Raw genomic sequence first — 10,616 nt, 5'->3', positions numbered from 1 at the left:
GGGATGCTGAGGCTCAGCATCTTGCTTGTCCCTGGTGTGATGTGAGCACCGTGTGTCTGCAGCTACGTGTGCCAGGGGCCAGCTTTGGGCTTCGGTTATCCAGCTCCACGGGGTTCCAGCCTTGTCAAGCCATTCCTTTTGCTGGGATTTTTCTTGCTTTTGAAGTAACTTTTTAGAAAGGGACAGATTTCGAGCAAAGTAATTAAAGAAGGCTTCCACAAAAGAGACTGTTTAAACAAAGACTTGGAAGAAGTGGAGGAGTAATGTGTGGGCCAGTGGGAAGGTACTCTGGTAAACAAAGGCGGGCTTAGAGTTTGCTTTTTACCGCTAAGCCCTAGAGTGCTTCTACTTAGAGGATTTTTAACTGTATTTGCAAACAACGGCTAACTAACCAATGCAGTGGGAAGGTAGCCATGTGTGTGTCTATTCTGCGAACCTGAAGGCAGAGAGAAAGATCAACAGACGGAAGAACTAAACAGAATGAAGGAAGGAGAGGAGAGGGGAGGGGAGGGACAGGGGAGGGGGAGGACAGGAGGAGGGAGGAGAGGGGGAGGAGGGGAGGAGAGGGAGAGGAGAGGGGGAGGAGGGGAGGAGAGGGGGAGGAGAGGGGGAGGAGGGGAGGAGAGGGAGAGGAGAGGGGGAGGAGGGGAGGAGAGGGAGAGGAGAGGGGGAGGAGGGGAGGAGAGGGAGAGGAGGAGGGAGGAGGGGAGGAGAAGGAGAGGAGAAGGGGAGGAGGGGAGGGTTGGAGAGTCTTGTGTCACTCTGACCAAGGACCTGGATTTCCTGTTTAACCCAGTGACAGCGAGGTGCGGTGCCTACCTCTTGTGAGTCCAGCACTTGGCAGGTGGAAGCAGCAGCCTTAGGAATTCCAGATCAGCCTCCCTCGGGCACACTATGTGAAACTCGGCCTCAGAACAAGGGGGGAAAATGGTGATGGTCACAGAAACTGTGGTTTGGGGTTGTTGAATACACATGGAATTAAATAAGATTGCACACTGTAGGGGTGCCTATAAAAGGTGGCGCACGCCTTTAATCTCAGCACTCGGGAGGCAGAGCCAGGCGGATCTCTGTGAGTTCGAGGCCAGCCTGGGCCACAGAGCAAGATCCAGGAAAGGCACAAAGCTACACAGAGGAAACCCTGTCTCAAAAAACCAAAAAAATGAGAAGAAAAAAAAAAGTTTTAGGTGGCCATGTTATATGTCTGTATGTTATGGTGTTACATGTTTGTAATCCTGGCACTAGAGAGGCTGAGGCAGAAACATCAAAGTCAAGTGCTTAAAATCCATCTGGGTGACGGTGAGAACCTGCCCCCAAAACAGAGAAACACACGTTCACACAGAGACATACATACATACATACATACATACATACATACATATACACAAAGACACGCATACAAAGACATACATACACACAGAGAGAGACAAAGACACACACATACACACACAAAGACACACACATACATACACAGAGACAAAGACACACACATACACACACACAAAGGCACACATACACACACACATACATACACGGAGACAGACACACACACACAAACATACACACACAAAGACACACACAGAGACAAAGACACACACAGACACATGCACACACAGAGAAAGACACACGCACACACATACACACACACGGGGAGGGGATGTGTGAAAGCAAGCCAGCAAATGAAGATTGATGTGTACACACTCCTCTAACTGTAGACCAAATTCCGTGTGGGTGCTGCCGGTCCTCTGCCCTGCACACCCTGTGGGCTGAGGCTCAGCCTATAGCTAGCAGACCTTTCCGTTGGAGAAGCCCTCAGACACCCTCAGCCTTCCACTCTCCATGAGCTCATGCCTTTTTCTTTTAAAACAGAGTCTCATGTAGTCCAGGTGGCCTTGAACTTCCGATCTTCCTGTGCCATCTCCACTTCCCAAGTGTTGGGCTCACCACACCACGTTTAAGAGGTGCTGGGGGCCACACCCACAGGTTTGTGCATGTCAGGCCAAGCACTGAGCTGGGCAACATCTGAGTCAATTATTCTATGCTGCGTTCTGTTCCTCTCCCTTATAGACTTCTCCAGATACACATTCCCTTCTCTGAGTTTTTGTTTTTGTTTTTGTTTTTTTTTTAGACAAGGTCTCACTTAGCTGTCTTTCTTTCTTTTTAAAAATAAAATAAAATAAAATCACTTTACTGTAGTGAGCTCACAAATAAAAACATCACTCGGCCAGATTCAGGTAGCCAGCCACTCAAGCACTTGCCCAGTCCCCAACTCTCTGCACCTCAGTGAACTTCTGTACAATTAGAATGGCCCTGGAGCCATGGAGCTGCACTCACAGTTCTGCGCTTTCACTATCAATCACATTCTGATGGATGCATCCACCACACAAACACAAAAAGGAAAAAACTACGGCAGAGCGGAAACTAGAAAAACAATTAACTGTGTGTCCTTCTCCACCGGTCAGGTCCTTTCGCCTTCATGGGAAGGACAGAATGCTCTAGTCTTGAGCTTGCTGTTCCGCAAACAGGACCTTGAACATGGGATTCTCCTGCCTCTACCTCCCAAGAGTGCCGCCACTCCAGAACAGGTCCTGGGGAATCAAACTAGGGTCTCATGTGTGTTCGGCGAGTACTTTACTAGCTGACCTACATCCCTGGCCCCTAGTTCATGCCTGAACGCCCCCATCATGCCTAGGAGGCATTAAAAAAAAAATGTTTGTATCCGGTGCGTAGACGGTACGAATCATCCCTCTAGAAACTAGCAAGGCGGAAGAAGCTGGCTTTTATTCTAACACATGGCATATGTGCCAAATCACTATTTCAAGAGTGTGGCCCTGGGGTTCCAAAATCAGAGCGTGTTTTTCCAGTCCCAATCGCTTTGAGTCTCGCAGCCCCTCCAGCTATGCATGGCTCCACAGGCAGTTCAGCCCAAACCCGCAGGCGAACAGCGCCCCCTGCTGCTTGGGAGCCGCTGGTGCAGCAAATCGAAGCCACAAGCCAGCCGAGTGTGGCAGAGCCGGCCCACACCGTTTGGCGGTGGAGGCGGTGTGCTGCTGCAACAGGCTGGCATGAAGCCAGAAGGCTGGCTGCGGCTGACACACCCATTCCCTTCCCCTTTAAGCCTTCCCCTTAAAACCTCGCTCCTCCACCCAATCTGCTCCCGACCCTCCCTCCTCTTCCCCGAGGCCGGAGGAAGTCCCTGCCCATGTGCCCCCCACGACACCCGCCAGCCACACGACGGTTCTTCCTTGTAACCGGACAAATCAAGGCCCTAGATTACAGCCCTGCGCCGCTCTACTCTTCGCTGCGATCCGGTTTCTTCCGGCAGCGCTGGGAATTGAACCCAGGGCTTCACTCATGGCAGACAAGCAATCTACCCCTACACTTTAGCCCGCATTTTTACTTTATACTAAAATAAATTTATTTATTTAGTGTGTGTGCTGCGGGTGCGCTAGTACTGTGAGCACATGAGGCCAGAGGAGGCGTCCAGTGTCCTGCTCTGTCACTGTGCCTTACTCCCTCGATACAGGCCTCTCTCTGAACCTGGACATGGAGAGGTGGCGACTTCCACCCTCCACCGCGATAGAGTTCCAGCACAGGCACACCAAGGCTTTGTTTCTTGTTTGTTTCTTTTTTCTTTTTGTATGTATGTGTGTGTGTTTGCACGTGTGTGGGTGCATAAGTGGATTCCTTCAGCCTTCTCCAGCCCTCTATACTGAGGTAAGATCTCACCTGAATCCAAAACTCACCCACAAATCTACTTGTTGTCTATAAGTGGAACTACTCTGGATTTTCCACATGCACGGAATCATATAAAATGTAGTTTGTATGAATGGCTTGCTTCACTAAAAATGGGTTCATGTTTTAGCATATATCAGAACTCCATTCACTTTCGTTGCTAAATAATAATCTGTTGCATGGATATGCCATAGTTTATTGACTCACCAGTTGATGCATGTCCGGGCTGCTTCTGTTACACTCTGGGACTGTGATAAGCAGAGCTGCTGTGGTTTTGTTTGTTTTGTTTGGGCAGTGCTGGGGATCGAACCCACGGCTTTGCACATGCTAGGTAGATGGTTTCCCTCTGTGTTACATCCTCAGCCCCATATAGGCGTTTTTGTGTGGACTATTGTTTTCGTTTCTCCTGGGTAAATATCTAGGAATGGAATACTGGGTTATGGATTATGAATATGGCTTGTGGTGGAGGGCTGGTCTGACATGCACAGAGCCTTGATTTCAGTCCCCAGTACACTAAAGGAGGAAGAGGAGGAGTGGAGGAAGTATGCAGAGGGTGGGCCCTGAGAGAGCCTCCTAACCTACTCCTGCCTAAAAGTAAGGGGTGACTAACAAGGTGGGGAGCGCCTGTCCTGGTGGGTGTGAAGGACATCACTATTGGGATGTGAGCCTTAGCAGACAAGGCAGCCTTGACCTTTCAGGACCCTGGACTCTTGGAATCATGCCCCTTATCCTTTGCCCTTTGACACGGTCCTTCTCTTCTCTCTGGACACTTCTCAGTCTGTCTGTCTGTACACATACTGCTTTCCCTTGCCTTTGAAGTCTATTTTTCTGTTACACTGATCACAGTCACCCCCAGGATTGTAGGATTTCAAAGTCTTCCCAGAAGTAGGCGGGGTGGTCACTGCTGTAGCATGTGAAGCTTCATGTTTTTAAAGCCACGATATCCAACCAGCAAAGGAACCAGAAGAAAAGAATCGAGCAAAGCGGGACATCTGAAGAGACACAGCATCCTCTCCTGTTCTGGAAGAAGAGCTTGTTTTCCTGTCGGGAGGGAAATCAGAACATGCCCTGGTGGATGGGGAGGTGGCCCATGGAACCCCTGCCTGGCATATGTGTTCCCTAGCACTGAGGAAAAAACAATCGCACAAGTATTCAGATTTCGTCAGTGACATGTTGTCTACGGAGCAGAGACAGCCCGTCTCCAAGTTGTGGCGAAGACAATGAAAATGTATGCCTGGAGACTAGAGAACTTGAGGATTCTGCTGAGGAAGCCCCGGAGTCAGATGCCCAGGCTCCCTTGTTTCCCCAACAGGGATCGCTATCCTTCTAACCTACTACTCAGGGGGGCTGTGTTAGTGTTTTTATTGTTGTGACAAAATACAAATTAAAGGAGAAGAGTTTATCAGGACTTGTTATTTTGGGAACTATATAGCCCATCATGGCAACAAGAGCCATGCAGAGTCGACCACAATGTAGCCGACCTGGATTACACGGGCTGGGAAAGAAAGCCTGCCTTCTGGATTCCCTCCTTCCCCACGTTGATTCCATCGGAACCCACAGCCTTTGGGAGGGCGCTGCTGCCGTTCAGGGTGGATCTTACTGTCTTAGCCAACACTTTCCGGAACCATCGTCACAGAGCTGGGCCTAACTAATTTTGGAGCTTCTCAGCCCAATCCAGTTGAAAACTAAGATTCACCATCACAAATGTACCCGGTGACTCTGCAGGACAGGGGACACCGAGAACAGAGAGATGTGTCCCCTGACCCTGGGCACCAGCAGGATATCCGAGAGGAGTCTCAGCGATAGTCCAGGATTTATGGTGCTTCAGAAACCAGAAACCTTGAACCAGACCAATGATTCATCGCAATAGGTATTTGTATATAAAGCTGTTGGGGCAAATACACACACACACACACACACACACACACACACACACACACACACACACACACGCACACATGCACACGCACACGCACACACACGCACACACGCACACACTGCAGTTTGCAATCACTTTGATGAATAAATGTGCGGTGGAGAGGTGGGAAAGATAGCAGGACAGGGAAGGAAGAGCAGGGAGTGAGGAGGAGAGAGACAGAACTAGAGATGGGCGGCTGTGGTGAAGCATGTCTGAGAACGGTTCCTGTTCTGGATTGGGCCTCCTCGAAAGACCTCCGTGGTCTGTGCTGCTGCCAAAGGCCAGGCGGAAGGCCGTGACCCATGCTGCCACCACTGTTGTGGGCACGGAAGCTTCTTTTGCTGTGGTGTTGATGACTGCAGACTCATAATTGAGAATTAGAGATACCGATGCCTTCTGTGACAACCTCCCTCCCCCAAAAGAAACAGTTCAGAAACCAATCGGCGCTATTGAAGAGAGTCCTTAAAAACTGGGATAAAGATGTTGAAGTATAGCTCTTCAGAGTTGATGGATTCAGGGCAGGGGGTGGTGGTGGTGGAAATGACTCAGTTTTCTTTAAGGAACTGGCCAACGGGACTTTGGCTATGCTCCAATGAATATATGGGCAACAAAAATTGGACCTGCTGTATTTTTTTTTCTTTTTTGGAGGAAGGCATAAGGGTGGGAGGGTGGACCTGGGAGGAATGGGATGTGAGTGTGATCTGGGTGCGTTGTGTGAAATTTCCAAATAATCAATACAAATATTATGTTGGGGGAGAGAGAGAGAGAGAGAGAGAGAGAGAGAGAGAGAGAGAGAGAGAGAGACAGAGACAGAGAGACAGAGAGACAGAGAGACAGAGAGAGAGAAGAAAAAAGATTGACCATCACAGGGGTATTCTCATATGGGAACACACTGGTGGACATATCTAGTCCATCATACTCGTTGGAACTCTGGGGAAGGGCATCACGGAAGCCAGCTACTTCTCAGAACCCCTACACAAGAAAAGATCCTCTGGAGTGGATCCGAGTGTGGAAGAGGTGTCCAGGTTGACCGCACTGAAGGCTGGAGCAAAGAGCAAATCAATGGACCTCTGAAGCAGCCAGACATAGTGAGGAGCCGGGTGGAGAGAAAGTAAAGAGAAGGGAGGAAGAGGGAGAGTTGGCGGCAAGACTGAGCTCAGCTGTCCCACACGCTACTGCTTTACAAAGGACATTCCTGTTGCTGACAGACCAACACCTGGTGAGATTGTGTGTGTGTGTGTGTGTGTGTGTGTGTGTGTGTGTGTGTGTGTGTGTGTGCGCGGTGTTTGAAGTGTGTTTTTATAAGATTTATTTTTACCATCTATAATTTTGTGTATGGTGTGTGTATGCGCATGAGTACAGGTGCTCTCAGAGGCCAGAGGCATGGGAGGCCTCGGAGCCGGCCATCACCTCCTGTCTCCTGTATCTGCAGTTGAATCAGTCCTCTGGCGTCAGAGATAATGGTAGCAGCAATGGGAACTGAGCAGAGGGGCACACATTTCTCAGCTTAGTTTTGGCTTTGGCAGGGAGGGAAGAGACTCCGTGGTTAGATCTTTGCTGCATCTCTGGCACAAAGTGAGGGAGAGGCCTCTGGCCGAGTGAGGAATCCCCTCAGGAAGAAGGGTCACTGTGTCCAATAGCATCCTTTATCCTTGCAGTAAGAGATGCCGGCTGCATGCACGGCAGGTATGGTAGCATAAAACGTGACCTATTCAGTACAACACATGACATAAATAGTGCCATGTTTTGTATGTATAGGACGCTGTTGAGCGTTGTTTGACTGTGCGACATCTGGGAGTCGCCCAGCATTCACAACACAGGGATTCAGAGGCCAAGCAGGTTGCCACCTCAGGAAATTCCCGCGACCCTGGCACTGTCTCTCTTCTTCAGTGATCCCTTAGTGAGTGTGACACTAAAATATCACTGCAAAACAAAATTAGAAAATGAAAACTCTTTGCCTAAATTGCTTTCAGAAATGCTCTGGAAAGTTCTAGAAGGACTTCTGTGGTGAGCTGGGGTACCACCTCATGGGGCAGCTTCACCTGTAAGATCTCCACCAGCTCGAATGCAAATGGTATCCCCAGATTCCCAGGCTATGCTGTCCTTGGAGGAGAATGTGAGCTGCCCCCAAAGGAGGCCCGCCTCTGCCTCGGGCAGGCCACGTCCAGTCAAACCACTCAGCACCAAACTCGTCAGTGTCTGAGATGATTATTATTGTTGTTATTATTGTTTAGGTGAACATACAAAATAATGGGGTCCACCATGGTGTCTTCACTCACACATGCCATGATTTCTTTTCATTTTTCCCTCTCTCCTCCGTCAGTTCTCTTCCTTCCTCAGCTAGTCCAAGCTTCTGCTTTCTTCTTACATGTACCCCTTACCCTCTCTGCCATCTCTCCATCTACTTCCCACTTCCTTATGATCTGTCTCCTCTTTCCTGTTCCCCTTTCTGGTTTTATGACCTGCAAGCAAACATACGTGAATGCATGTACATATATGTACACACACATACACATAATTTTAAATCTAGGTTCTGTGTTTGAGAAAACACACGTTCTTTCTGAGTCTGGCTTACTCTTGCTTAACCTAAGGATTTCCGGTTACGTCGATTTTCCTGCAAGTATCATGATTTCATTTTTCTTTATGGCTGCATGAAAACTGTGCTTATTAACTGCGCCCTAACCTTTGCAGAGTCTACCCAGTCCTTCCCCAGGTGGTTGTTCTTAGTATCAAGCCTCTTGCCTGCAGCCCTCCACGCCTGTCCATATTTAATGCCCTGGAAATCTGTGTGGCTCCCTCTGCTGATGGCTGCCTTCCACGCCCTCCCCAGAACTGGTGGCGCCGCAGCGCCCCCTGCCGGCAAAGTCTCAGAAGCCTCCCTCTAGGTTGCCTAGCTTGAATTGGGCTGGGTTCAACAGGACTCTTCTGTCTTTGGCCCTGAGATTCAGAGTCAAGAAATACAGAGTCTTAAGCTAGGTGTCTTGGTTCAGGACAGTAATCCATCACTAAGGAGATTTAGGCGGGAGGATCATGAGTTCAAGGCAAGTCTAGGCTGCATGGCTGGGCCCTACCACAAACAAACACAAACATAGAGCCCACTAACATTGTTCTTTGGGAAGAGACCCCCCAAAGAGATGTCTGTTTCTTTCTGATTCTCTTCCCTTTTTCTTTCCATTGGGTTTCACTGTGAGAGTGAATGTCAACGACACCGATACAGACGTTCCGACGAGACTTCACACCCGGGAGAAAGATCAGAGGACAGTTGAGAGTCAAATCCAGCGTATTGCCACCTGAAGGATTCCTTCAAAGGACTCCACTTGCCATAAGGGAAGGCAGCAGGCACAGGGGGACAGGAGAAACTGGGCGACAATTCAGGGAGCTGTACGCTTTGCAGGCTAGGAAGTGATCTGTTGGTTTCTAGTGCTGGAGGCTGAGCCAGAGCCCTCGTGTGGCATTCCCACTGGGCCATGCTTCCTCCAGCCTGGATTTATTTCTGAAAGTGTGTGTGTGTGTGTGTGTGTGTGTGTGTGTGTGTGTGTGTGTGTGTGTGTGTGTTAGAGGACAACCACGGGTGTCATTCTTCAGAAATCTCATCATTTCTCATTTGCAGTAGGTCTTTCATTGGCTGGAGCTCACCAGTTCAGCTAGGCTGACTGGCCAGGAAGCCCGAGGGATTGTCCTGTCTCCAGCCTCCCCAGTGCTGGGTTCATAATGTCACTATGCCTGCCATTTTTTGTGTGGGTCCTGGGGAGCTGAACTCGGGGTTTTGTGCTTGCAAGGTAACGGAACCCCCCGCTCCAGACCTGACAACTGTTCTTTGAGTCTCAATATGCTACTGTTACGTTTATGATTTTCTTCTCCGAGCCTTCCCATTTTTGTTTTGGTTATTTGTTTGACTTTTGCTATTTTGAGATAGCACCTCAAATTGGACAGTCTGGCCTTGGACTTAACTATGTCACTGAAAGTGACCTTGAACTCCTGATCCTCCTGCCCCACTTCCAAGCACCAGGGCTACTGCCATGAGCCACCATACCTGGCTCTACCTTTTTCTTAACTATAGTTTTGTTTTGTTTTTCAGTTTCCGTATTCCTGTACCTGCTTGCCATTTTCCACTTCCTTTGTTAAAAGTATCTTTTTCTAAGCTGGGCAGGGTGAGAAACGCCTGTAGTCACTTGGGAGATAGAGGCAGGAGAAACAAGATGTGGCCTTAGATACAAAGAAAGACTAAAGCCAGCCTGGACTACATGAAATCCTATCTAAAAATAAGATAAAATAGTGCTCGCTTCGGCAGCACACAGACTAAAATTGGAACGATACAGAGAAGATTAGCATGGCCCCTGCGCAAGGATGACACGCAAATTCGTGAAGGTTCCATATTTTTCTGAGTGAGGTAACTCAGACCCAGAAAGACAAACATGGTATGTACTCACTCATAAGTGGGTATTAGCTGTAAAGTAAAGGAGAACCATGCTACAGCCCACAGACCCAGAGAGGCTAAGTAACAAGGAGGGCTCAAGGGGGAAACATGGATCTCTCTGGGAAGAGGAAAGAGGATAGATTTTGCTGGTGGAATGGGGGCAGGTTGGGTTGGGAGTTGTGGAGGCCCATAAAGGTTTCCTAGTGAGATCCGAGCTTGCTTAACCCAGAAGAGCTGCATTAGAGGATTGCTTGACCATGTGCATGGTTACTAGGTGATTGGAAGCGTCTGCACTTGACTGAGCTGGGGGAGGTCTTCTGCTCCAGCCCTTGACATTCCTATCAACAGCCCTTTAGAAGAGACAGAAAGGCCCTCCTGAGGCTACCCTGTGTTTCTATCTGTTTCTCTCCCCTCTATCCTTCTATCTAAATCTCTTTTTCCTTCCTCCTCAAGAGTTCCCTGAGGAAAATGTGGGAGCTGATCTCCCACAGGGAACAGGAGAAATTGCCTGGAGGGGAGATAATAGGAGAAACCACTGGAATTGGGGGG

General features: G+C 49.1%; 1 non-coding gene across 1 annotated transcript; it reads left to right on the top strand.

The window, feature by feature from the left end:
• Positions 1 to 9,925: 9,925 nt before the first annotated feature.
• Positions 9,926 to 10,031, top strand: LOC128097983 (U6 spliceosomal RNA). The gene has a single exon (XR_008214035.1). It is a non-coding gene; the product is annotated as a U6 spliceosomal RNA (small nuclear RNA).
• The last annotated feature ends 585 nt before the right edge of the window (positions 10,032 to 10,616 follow it).

This window comes from Peromyscus californicus, unplaced genomic scaffold (assembly GCF_007827085.1).
Source record: "Peromyscus californicus insignis strain IS unplaced genomic scaffold, ASM782708v3 Scaffold_5__1_contigs__length_169319896, whole genome shotgun sequence".
Taxonomy (NCBI): domain Eukaryota; kingdom Metazoa; phylum Chordata; class Mammalia; order Rodentia; family Cricetidae; genus Peromyscus; species Peromyscus californicus.
Note: the sequence above shows the minus strand (reverse complement) of the source record. Positions and strands in the feature narration are given on the sequence as shown.